We start from the raw sequence: 11,835 nt of genomic DNA on the forward strand, positions 1-11,835 counted from the left end.
GAGAAAACAGAAGCTGTTCTCTCACAGGTGCTTCCTAAGGCTGACATGTTGGTCTTGGACGTGCCAGAGAGTCTGTGGAAAGGCCCACCAGAAGAACCCCACACCTGCCCTTGGTCTGTGAGGCCCCCAATCAGGAGGGGGAGGATGGAGTGCTTGGAAGGAACCCACAGAGACGTTCCTCAGGGTGGGAAAGGGGAGGGCAGGGGGAGGGTGCTGCACTGAAGAGGGCTTGGTCGGTTCTCTGGCCCCCAAGGGAAGACCCTGCCCTAGAAATGCTCTAGAACAGGGATTCTCAAACTTGGGTCCTCAGATGTTTTTGGACTTCAACTCCCATAATCCCCAGCCCCAGTGGCCTTTGGTTGGGGATTATGGGAGTTGAAGTCCAAAAACATCTGAGGACCCAAGTTTGAGAATCCCTGATCTAGAAGCAGGGGTAAGCAGCGAGGTGGCCAAATTTGCAGCTGGTACCAAACTCTTTCGGGTAGTGAAATCCAACAACGGATTGTGAGGAGCTCCAAAAGGATCTCTCCACACTGGGTGAGTGGGTGACAAAGTGGCAAATGCACTTCAGTGTTGGCAAGTGTAAAGTGATACACATTGGGACAAAAAACCCCAAGGAGAAAGGACATGGTAGAACTGGAAAAGGTGCAGAAGAGGGCAACCATGATGACCAGGGGCCTAGAGCACCTTTCTTATGAGGCAAGGCTACAACACCTGGGGCTATTTAGTTTAGAAAAAAGACAACGGCGGAGAGACATGATAGAGGTCTATAAAATCAGGCATAGGGTGGAGAAAGAGGATGGAGAGAAATTCTTCTCCCTCTCACATCACACTAGAACCAGAGGTCATCCCAGGCAATTGGATAGGAACCACCTCTAGAACCAACAAACAAACACTTTTTCACACAACGCATCATCCACTTGTGGGATTCTCTGTCAAACAAAATGTCAGATATTGCTGTCCTTGGAGCAGCCCCCGTGGATTTACCACATGGATTTAAGGAAGAAGGCTCCCTTGTTTTGCATCTTGTCAGAATTGCTCTTCAACATCATAGGTTTGATCAGAAGTGTAGCAGCTACAACAAAAATTCTCCATACATTTAAAATACATTACAAAAGGAAGAACCCGGGTTCTACACAAAGGCTTTACAGAAATACTGAATGCACAGAACGCTCACATACAGAACAACAATTTAAAGGTAACAATAAATTAAACTGGCTATCAATAACGTGGAGCAAGAAAGCATCACAGTCCATGGCAAGCCGACCGCTCCTTCCACAGTGAATCTTTTCTTCAGACTTCATCTTTTTTCTTCCAGTTGCAGAAAGTTCTCCTCTTTCTTTGGAGGCTACAGGGGAGAGGTTACCAGCACTTCACCCTGACCATAGGACTTCAGCTCCTATGTCCCTACATCACTTATTGTAAGAGCAACTTTCAGCCTGTCAGCACAAGTCTCTTTTGAGAGGAAAATCATCCAGACAGAAGACTTTTAAATAGAGTCACCTTAACTGTATATCTAGCATCCTAATAAGGGAGTAAAAACATCTAAATAGGAGTTGATACATACCTCTTTGATATCAGCCACTTTTATACACTTTGGATTTCTTCAAATAACCTCCTAAGTAGGGATTTACCCACAATCCACATGGCCGTCTATGTAAATCAGTCTGCTAGGGGAAATTTTTCTGGTCTATAGATACATTGATTGATTGCTAGGGGAAAAGAAAATCAAAAGCATATCTAGACATAGGTTAATATATACCCCTCTGACAGTAGCCACTTTTATACATTTCCGATTTCTTGCAATATCCTCCTTGGCAGGGATTTATGCACCATCCACGTGGCACTGTATACAAGTCAACCTGCTGGGTAAAAAGAGAATATATAGGCATATTAACATTCTTTCATCATTTCAAATAATTCATGTTTCAAAATAAAACATTACCACAAATCTTTAACAAATGTGTTAAATGTTAGTTTCAAACATCACAATAATAGTTTTTTCAGATTCACTGAACAAATACTCACGCAAAGCAGCTAGGTCAGGAGATCTGCACCAAGAAAAAATTCAATTTTTCTCCAATCCAAGTTTAGAATCAGGGCTCAGAAAATCCACTAGTCTTCCCATCTGTGTCAAGTGAAAAAGGATGCCTGACGGGTGAAAAAACCTGACGAGTAATGTACCAACAGAGTTCAATGAGAATGGCTGGTGAACAGAGCCAATGGTGGTTGTTTTTTTAACTCCTGTTTAGAATACTCAGTTTTTAGTTGTGAATGCTCTTTTTTCTTGTCTATTTTATCTTCTGTTTTATTGCATTTAGTAGTGAATTTTTTTTTTTGCATTTATTAGTGGAGTGTGTGCATTTAGTGGTGGGGTTTTTTCCCATTTAGTAGTGGGCTTTGCGGGGGGTTGTTGCATTTAGTAGTGTTTTTTTTTAATTTAGTAGTGTGGGAGCTTGCATTTAATAGTGGGTTTTGTTGTTGTTTTGCATTTAGTAGGGGGTGGTTGTTGTTTTCATTTAAGAGAGGGCAAGCAGCCCTGAATAGCATTTTGTTGAATATTTATTATTTCATTCATTCATTCATTCATTCATTCATTGGCTCAGGCTGGTTTACATTAAAATAAAAAAACACAAAATAAAACAATTAAAATCAAGAAACATTTAAAACAGATTAAATCTAATTAAAATTAAGATTAAAACAAGATATCATTAAAAGCCAGGCTGAAGAGATGGTTGTTTAAGGCTCTTGAATAGACAGGATACAAACAATTTAAACAAATGTATTCTTATTTTTTAGGCATGAACCCTTGAAGCCAGCACATATTATTCCAGGCTAACTTACCTCACAGGGTCAAGGACAAAATCAACTCTCGCTTGAAGCCTCTATTTGCAGCAGCCAGCCACTCGTTTTGAGACCAATCTGAAAAAAAACCCTAAAAGGGTAATGCAGTTTTGCTTGGCGTGGCTTGTCTCTTGTCGCCTCCACTGGTCTGTTTTTGAAATCCTTTGGGAAAGAACAAGTTACATAATTTATTTGAAGTGTGAGCAAATCCACATGATGTTAGAGTATGAGGCATTTATGAAGGATGACACCTTAGATTTCCTGAGTAATACATTTTCAGAGTTTCATTTTTCTATTCTCCTGTGACAATCGGTATGTAATAAATAAGTATGCTCAGTATTTGTATACATCTTTATATTTTGTATATGTTCTTCAGTTCTCTGATGAAGCCTCATCACGAAAGAGATTGAGACAGCTTGTCTTGTCCTCGCTCCTTCAGCTCTTTCATGAAATCTGCTGGAATAGAACAAGTCAAGTCATTTATATGAAGTGTGAGCAAAGCTTGGTGAATATACTTTTCACAGTTTCATTTTTACATTCTCTTGTAACAATCAGTGTGAAATAAATATGTATGCTCAGTATTTACACATATTTATATTTTGAATAAAATTGAAGAACTATCATGAGCAAAACTGAATAACTATGTTGAATACTTCAATTCTCGGACAATGCGCCTCCTCGTCACAAGATTGATCAGGTCAGCTTGTCTTGTCCTCTGTGTCCTCCTCATTCCTTGTGCTCTTTCTTGAATCCCACTGGAAGAGAAAAAGGCATGTCATTGATTATAAAGTGTGAGCAATACCACATTCTTCTGTTAGAATATGAGAAGTTCACTAAGGATGAAATCTTTGATTTCTTGGTAACTAGTTTCACAGCCGTTTCATCTCATCTTGCAAAAATCAATGCATAATGAATACCCGCTGACATCCTGGCCAAATTACCCAATGCAACCCCTACTGAAATTGAGTCATCCTTTAGAGTAACCATTGAGGGGTAACTACTGAGAAACCTAGTCTGCTTTGTCAGCCATAACAACACCTATTTGGTATAGATTCTTCAGTGCTCTGCTGAAGAGCCTCATCATAGCAGGCATTAGTCTAGTTCCTGTTCGATTGTCTCTTACACCACCCTGGGAGTTCTATTTTTGACGGGGGTGGGATCCCTTTACCTTGGTCCAGCCCGTCTTTGATCCTGCCTCCCACACAGGCCTCTTGGGAGGAAAAAACATTCCAAAATCCCCACTCCGGCATGGAGGTCATTGCAAATGTGTGCCAACTCTGTTTCTTCTTTCCAAACATGGCACAAAGGGCTGCTGAGCATGCAGCACACATGAAGTGTGTCCTGTTAAAGGCAGTCGCCATCTTAGAGGATATCCAGCTTGACAAGGCTGTTGGGAGAATAAAGACGCCTGAAGCTTGTAACATACATGAAGCGTGTTTCATTCCAGGCAGCCACAGAATGAGAGATCATGCTGCCTTCCACAGGTGGTGAGAGAACAAAGCAGCCTGAAGTTTCTACTGATGGACCCTGGATTGACAGAGCATTCAGGGCGGTGGGGAACACAGCCCTTGCTTTGGCTATCTTGTGCATCGTCATCGGCTCTTTCAATTCCTTTGTGGCTTCTGTGTCGCTGCCAGTTGGATATTTGCTGCAGTTTTGTGTTGTGATGTGTTTGTCGTTTTGTATGTGCTCTTATTGGACATTTCTCAGTGGTGTGTTGTGAGCCGCCCAGAGGACTATTTGTTATGGGGTGGCTCACAAATAGTGTGTGATGATGATTATGATGTTGGGGACAAGAGAGAAGCCTGAAGCTTCTACGTAGCCCCTGGGTTGTGGTTTAGTTTGGCTTGCCCTGTGTGTCTGTGTCTTTGGCTCCTTCCACATCTTCTTGGCTTCTGTGATGTTGCCTCTGTCGATTGTTTCTTGAAATCTGTTGGAAAAGAGCAAATTGTGCCACTTATTCTGAAGTAGGGGCAATGTGGCATTTCTTAATCTTATGAGGATTTGGCCAAAGGATTGAGAGCCAGCATGATGTAGTGGTTAGAGTGCTGGACTAGGACCTTGGAAACCGGAGTTCAAATCCCCATTCAGCCATGAGACTTGCTAGGTGACTCTGGGCCGGTCACATCTCTCTCAGCTTAACCGGTTTGTGCATTTCACAATTAGAACAAGAATATAAGAAGATCCTTGCTAGATCAGGCCCAAATCCCATGTGGTCCAGCATCCCGTTTCCCATAGTGCCCCATCAGATGCTTCCAGGAAGTTCACAACCAGGAGGTGAAGGTGTGCTCCCTCTCCTATTCTTGTTCCCTTGCAGCTCCTTGTGTATTAGGAGGCACCCTACTTCTGAACCTGGAAATAGCATACAGCCATCAAGATTAGTAGCCACTGATAGACTTCATGAATTTGTCTAAACCCTGCTCAAAGCCATCCAAGCTGGTGGCCATCACCACATCCTGTGGCAGAGAATTCCATAGATTAATTATGAGCTTTATGAAAAAGATACGAATATTGTTTGAAAATACCAAAACACTAGTGATGCAGGCTAGATTTAAGCACTCCCCCCACACACCATCTAAGTCTTCCTTGTCACTGAATATAAAATTTCTTCCAAGCACATTACCTTCTTTAAGCTTCTCTACACAGAAAAAAGTTGTGACATACCAGAACTCTACAAATGCTACCATTGTCATGTGCCAAGAACTCAAAATCAAAATGCCAAGAAATAGACTCTGGGAAACCCCCTGCAGAGTTGCCCTGACTATAGAACTCCGTTTCTTCTGGCCCGGTTTGCCACGCAGGGTTGTCGGGGCTAAAGAAGCTTGAAGCTCCCAACACGCATGAGGCGTGTTCTCTAAATGGCAGAATACAACGTGTACATGGTATTGTGTCTGTTCTTGGCAGTTCCCCCAAAGCTGCTTGAAGAGGCTTGAAGCCTCTTCCATTCAAGGCAGCCACCATTTTAGAGATGCTGCCGTTTCGTGTTGTGATGTGTTTGTTGTGTTGTATGTGCTTTTCTAGGACGTTTTTCAATGTTGTGTTGTGAGCTCCCCAGAGGACTATTTGTTACAGGGTGGCTCACATATAAAGTGTGTGATGATGATGATGATGATGATGATGTTTGGGACAAGAGAGAAGCCTGAAGCTTCTACGCAGCCCCTGGGTTGTGGATTGGCTTGCCTTGTGTGTCTGCGTCGTTGGCTCCTTTCACGTCTTCTGGGCTTCTGTGATGTCGCCTCTGTCGGTTGTTTTTTGAAAACTGTTGGAAAAGAGCAAATTGTGCCACTTATTCTGAAGTGGGAGCAATGTGTCATTTCTTAATCTTATGAGGATTTGGCCAAAGGATTGAGAGCCAGGATGATGTAGTGGTTAGAGTGCTGGACTAGGACCGGGGAGACCGGAGTTCCAATCCCCATTCAGCCATGAGACTTGCTGGGTGACTCTGGGCCAGTCACTTTTCTCTGAGCCTAACCTACTTCACAGGGTTGTTGTGAGGAGAAACTCAAGTCTGTACTACACCGCTCTGGGCTCCTTGGAGGAAGAGTGGGATATAAAATATATATATAAAGTCAGGGCAATGTGGTATTTCTTAATCTTATGAGGATTTGGCCAAAGGATTGAGAGCCAGCATGATGTAGTAATTTGAGTGCTGGACTAGGACTGGGGAGACCGGAGTTCCAATCCCCATTCAGCCATGAGACTTGCTGGGTGACTCTGGGCCAGTCACTTCTCTCTCAGCCTAGCCTACTTCACAGGGCTGTTGTGAGAAAGAAACCTAAGTCTGTAGTACACCGCTCTGGGCTCCTTGGAGGAAGAGCGGGATATAAAATGGAAAAAATAAAATAATCCATAATATATAATATATATCGGAGGAACATTTGAGATACCCTTTTTTCAGTCCACTGAGGAAAAGTCTCTTCCCAAAAGGCAATGATACAGCTAGGGATTCTATTCTGGTAGATTTTCTCCTGTACAATTAGCATTTTCTTTTTGGAGCCTTACCTGCCACGTTGGCCCCTAGGGAGGAACAAATGCTCCAAGAGCTGCACTCCGGTCCGTGGGTCGTAGGGACACATGCACCAACTCCGTTTCTTTTTGCTAAATTGTTCTCCAAGCGATATTGTGGGGATAGAACACATGAAAAATGTTCAGTTAAAGATAGGTGCTAAATTTGAGATTATCCTTCCCTATAAAGTTGCCAGTTATAAATCATCCTGGTGCTTCTATCATACATACAAGCCAGCCCCCATTTTAGAGATTATGCTGACTCCCACAGCTGTTTTATTTATTCACCCCCTCATCCAGATAGCTCTATGCCATTCACAAATATGAAAAGATATAACTCATTAAAAAGAATTTGAGAGAATAGAAAGAGAACCCTCTCTTCTCTTGAGAGAATTAAGAAGCCTGAAGCATGTTCCATACAAGCCTGCCTGAAAATTAGAGATTATGCTGCCTCAGAAAAGTGTTCTGAGTATCTAGAAGCCTAAGGCTTCTAATGCGCAGGGAGGGTGTTCCATTCAAGCCAGCCATTCTCTTAGGAATTATGCTGCCATACACAGCTGTCGGGAGAATAAAGGAGCCTCAGGTTTCTTTGGACAGCCTCAAGTCGCACCCAGTTTTCTCAGACTAAAAGGGCCAGTCTGTAGTTGCACAGCAGCCCCTGGCCTCAGGGAATTTCCTGCTACAGCCCCTGTGCCGTTGCGCTCAGAAGTCCTGCCCTACGCGGTCCATAGTTCCAGCATTTGTCTGCACAGAGCAAGAACGCGCTAAGAGTGGACAGGTTTTCACCGTGATGCAGAAGACTGTGGCGCCCCAGTGTTCTGAGGACGGGGAGAATCTGTGGCGTGTTGCCCTCTGCAGACAAATGCTACAAATGTGGGCAGTGAGGTGGCAGGGCTTTTGCACACGTCAGCACGGCTGCAGCATCCACAGAAGGGGTTTGAGTTCTTTTGGCAAGATGAAGCCAAAGCAGAGAGATGAACTCCCCACTCAGAAACTTCCTTTCCCCTCAGATTTATTTATTTATTTATTGCACAAGATGAAGCCAAAGCAGGGAGATGAACTCCCCACTCAGAAACTTCACTTCCCCTCAGAAACTGGCTTTTGGCAGGGGTCTTGAAGACCGTTTTCCCACCACTCTCCCACAAAGTATTCTTTTAAAAAGCCCTATCCTGGCTAAGTAGCATGGCTTGAGTGGTTTCCTCCTCCTTTTTCTGAAGCAACAGAGATTTATTATCATTATTTTGGTGAGGTAAAAGCCAAGGCTGGGCATAGAGCACTTCCCCCAGAGGATTAGAAGCAAGCTTAGAGACAGCTTTTCCTCCATGACTATTTATTAATTATTCTCACTAAAATGCTGAGGTAAAAGCCACTGCTGGGCATGGAGCCCTTCCTTGCCGTCTTGGAGACAGCCTTCCCTCAGAGCATTTCTCTGCCCCTTAGAGGCTTGTGGTTGGCCTTCCTCAGCAGCCGAGTAGGGGCAATGTGGGGCGTGAAGCCCCCTAGTTCCCTGAGGAGAGCCTCTCCTCCCCGGCCCTGGCCCCCCTGCTGCAATGTGGGGCGTGAAGCCCCCTAGTTCCCTGAGGAGAGCCTCTCCTCCCCGGCCCTGGCCCTCCTGCTGCAATGTGGGGCGTGAAGCCCCCTAGTTCCCTGAGGAGAGCCTCTCCTCCCCGGCCCTGGCCCCCCTGCTGCAGTGTGGGGCGTGGGGGCCCCTGGTTCCCTGGGGGGAGCTTCTCCTTCTCGGCTCTGCTGGTCTTCCTCCTCGTGCGGCTCGTGCCGCCTCAGGTGTCTCAAATCATTTCTCCATCAAACGTGGCGCGCTCGAGGCGTCGCGAGCTTCAGCTGCGGGAAGCGGAGCCCGGTGTCCAGCTGCTCGCCAATCAGTGAAGCGCCTGTCACCCCGCCAACCAATCAGAGAAGTGGGCTCCGCTCCCAGGGGCCCGCGGGGAGGAGCGCAGAAAGCCCGCCAGAATTCCCCCGCCGAGGCTTTGCGTCTCTGCGCATGTCTGTACCGGCGGATGCGCACGCCCAGTGGCCCGCCCTGAAGCCTCCGTGCCGTTTTGGAAGCCTGGCAGCATGGATGTCTCGCCAGGTTTGGACTAGTCTGGGCTGCAGAAGAAATCGTCTCGTGGGCTGCTGAGCATGCGCAACAGGCGGCAGGCGGAGGAGCAGCTACAGCTGTGGCAGCAATCAACCCTGCCCCTCGACGAGCCCTGCCCAGCAGGATTTCCGGCAGATCTTGACCTTCAGGGTAAGGGCACTGGCTTCAACTGAAAAAAATGGAGCCTCGTTTGACTGTACTGAGCATGCTCAGATACACCGGGCAGGGCTCGCCGAGGGGCAGGGCTGCTTGCTGCTCCAGCGGCTCTAGGCGGCCTCCTCCTCCTCGGAGCCGCGGCGAGCTGTCCCCCTCCCTGCCCCTCCTCCGCGGACCCTTCCCGGCAGGGTTTCCTGAGGCGCTGCTGGCCTGATCCTCCCCTCCCTCCTCAGCTGCTCAGGGAAGGGTTCGCGGACTCGGGCAGCGGGGAAAGCAAGTGTCGCTGCTCCCTAGAGCGGCCTGGAGGACCACGGGAATCCTAGAGCAGCGAACCTACAAGGAGAGCAGCCGCTTTCCCTTCGTGAGGGCGGGGGGGCGCGCGTCCTAGAGCGGCAGCACTGCTTCCGGGTGGAGGTGGGCGGGCTGGGCATTGGAAGTGGCTGTGCAAAGCGCGACTCCGCCCCCAGCAGCTTTGCCCGCCCCTTGGGCCGCTGTGCTGCTAGATAGGTGGTGCTCGCCTGGCAAGGAGTTCCGCCGGTCAAACGCCCCCCCATCTCGTGAAGGTCGCACTTGGCTCTGCTCTTCATCAACAGCTGGGAGCGAAGCATGGAGGCCTTGGGACTGGGCAGCTGCCGGCCTCTCCGCCCCCCCACCTCCACGCGATGCAGAAACAAAACTTGCTGCCCTCTAAGGAGTTGCACCTTAAGGCTTCGTGCATGTGGAAAATGTGCATGTTTTGAATGTGTGACTTTTATTTATTTAACATTTATATACCATCCAAAACCTGCATTTCTGGACAGTGTACAGTAAAAACATTACACATTAAACAAGATTGAAATGATTAAAACATTAACATAACTTAAAACCCAACATTGAAAGTATTAAAAGTATAAATCTAATTAAAAGCCTGGGTGAGCAAATATCTCCAGTGCCTTTTAAAAAGATGCCAGAGACGGGGAGGCTCTTATTTCAACAGGGAGCACATTCCAAAGCCCCGGGGCAGCAACAGAGAAGGCAGAGCCAGTGGCAGCCACAGACTCACCTCTCTAGATGGTCTGATACTTTGGTCTGATCTAGGCAGGCAATGCTTACATTTCAGTATAGCTATACTCTCAGCTTCCATCTTCCAATGCCAATTAGTGCTCATTAGTGAACTAGTGCTCTAAAAAGCATGTAATGTGCCAATTAAGGTGGTGATATTACTGCTTATACAGCACATAGTGGTTTCTGTGAGGTGGTGGGGAGCAGGTAATAAGTTACCCCCAGCTAACTTCTCCATGAGGTACTACTGATGGAATTGGTCTCCCGTGAGCAAGAGAAGGAGGGTGCAAGGCACGGTGAGGAGCAAGCAGAGGTTAGAGAGAACTCACAACTGGCCACAGAGGTGGCCTGCAAGATTTCAGAGATGAACACAGCCCCAAAATAACTTTTGGGGTGCATTTATCTGCACACTTCAACATCCGCTGCCTGAAATCAATGCCCTGAGATGAAGATGAACCAGTCTTACTTGCCTGATGATTTCCCAAGTGAAATAGTTCTCAAGGGCCACCTTCCATTCAGTCACTGCTCACACACACACCCCTTCCCCAGTTTAGTTAGCAGATTCTTTTCTGTGAGATTGCTATCCCCCGCCCCACCGCACACAAGTGAAGAAACATTAAGAAATATTTATCCTAACCGGCCGAACATAAGAACATCCCTGCTGATCAGGCCCAAAGCCTATCTAGTCTAGCATCCTGTTTCAGTGGCCCACCAGATACCTCTGAGAAGTCCTCTCTCCTGCTGTTATATCCTGGCAACTGGTATTTAGAGGCATCTTGCCTCTGAGGCTGGAGGTGACCTCTAACCCTCAGACTAGTAGTCATTCTGTCCTCCATGAATTTGGCTAATGCCATCCAGGTTTCTGGCTGTCACCACATCTGTGGTGTAGAATTCTATGCATTGTGTGAAAAAATACATTCTAAATTTCTTGACAATCAGTTTCATGGGATGACCCCTGGTTCTAGTGTTCTGCAAGAGGGAGAAAAATGTCTACCACCCTTCTCCACACCATGCATGATTTTATAGACCTCTATCATGTCTCCCCCTCAGTCGTCTTCTTTCTAAATTAAAAAGCCCCAGCTGGGATAGCCTTGCTTCATAAGCAAGGTGCTCTAGGCCCTTGAGCATCTTGGTTGCCTAATCTTGCAAACATTTTAGCACTAGATTCTCCTTGGGAAACATTTCTCACTTCCCAAATGGGACCCAGGATGCAGGCCAGTTTATTCTGAGAAATGCAGGCTGACATGAACTGAATCCATAGCACTCAGGTAGTTTTGACCCACTTTGACTATTTTAAGCAAGGGATCCATCATGACCTGAACAAGTTCGACCAGCACAGCCCCACTCACCTTGCTTCAGAGGTCCTCAATGGGAGCAGCTGCTCAGCAGGCAGCAGTGCCAAAAGACACCACCAGGAAAGCCATGTGAACACAATGGGGTCTTTGGTGTGATGCTTTGAGAGCTGGGGCTATAAAGCAGGATATAAGTATTTTCAATCAAACCTAGCAATGACTAGGACACGAAGCTTCACAGTCAACAAGAGAGAGTCCCAGCTCATGGGATTTTTGCAGTGAAATTGCAACGGAAAATGGCTCTGGTCAGTTCTTCATGCTGGATAAGCCTATCTGGGAGGGGTGGGAGAAGTACTCTCTTCCCATTCCTCAATTAATAAAAACAGAGCTCCACAGGGC

The 11,835-nt window shown here is 46.5% G+C and overlaps 1 long non-coding RNA gene across 6 annotated transcripts; it reads right to left on the bottom strand.

Annotated features, from left to right (window-relative positions):
• Window positions 1-753: 753 nt before the first annotated feature.
• On the bottom strand, window positions 754-4,771 carry LOC128338932 (uncharacterized). 6 transcript variants are annotated; one of them, XR_008312765.1, is made up of 4 exons: window positions 4,013-4,771; window positions 3,498-3,599; window positions 3,096-3,300; window positions 754-3,006 (listed from the first exon to the last, which is right to left on the bottom strand). It is a non-coding gene; the product is annotated as an uncharacterized LOC128338932 (long non-coding RNA). The 6 variants fall into 6 exon arrangements; XR_008312766.1 differs by having other exon boundaries at window positions 754-1,865; window positions 2,845-3,300; XR_008312763.1 differs by having other exon boundaries at window positions 754-2,168; window positions 2,845-3,300.
• Window positions 4,772-11,835: the final 7,064 nt, after the last annotated feature.

This window comes from Hemicordylus capensis, chromosome 17 (genome assembly GCF_027244095.1).
Source record: "Hemicordylus capensis ecotype Gifberg chromosome 17, rHemCap1.1.pri, whole genome shotgun sequence".
Lineage (NCBI taxonomy): Eukaryota > Metazoa > Chordata > Lepidosauria > Squamata > Cordylidae > Hemicordylus > Hemicordylus capensis.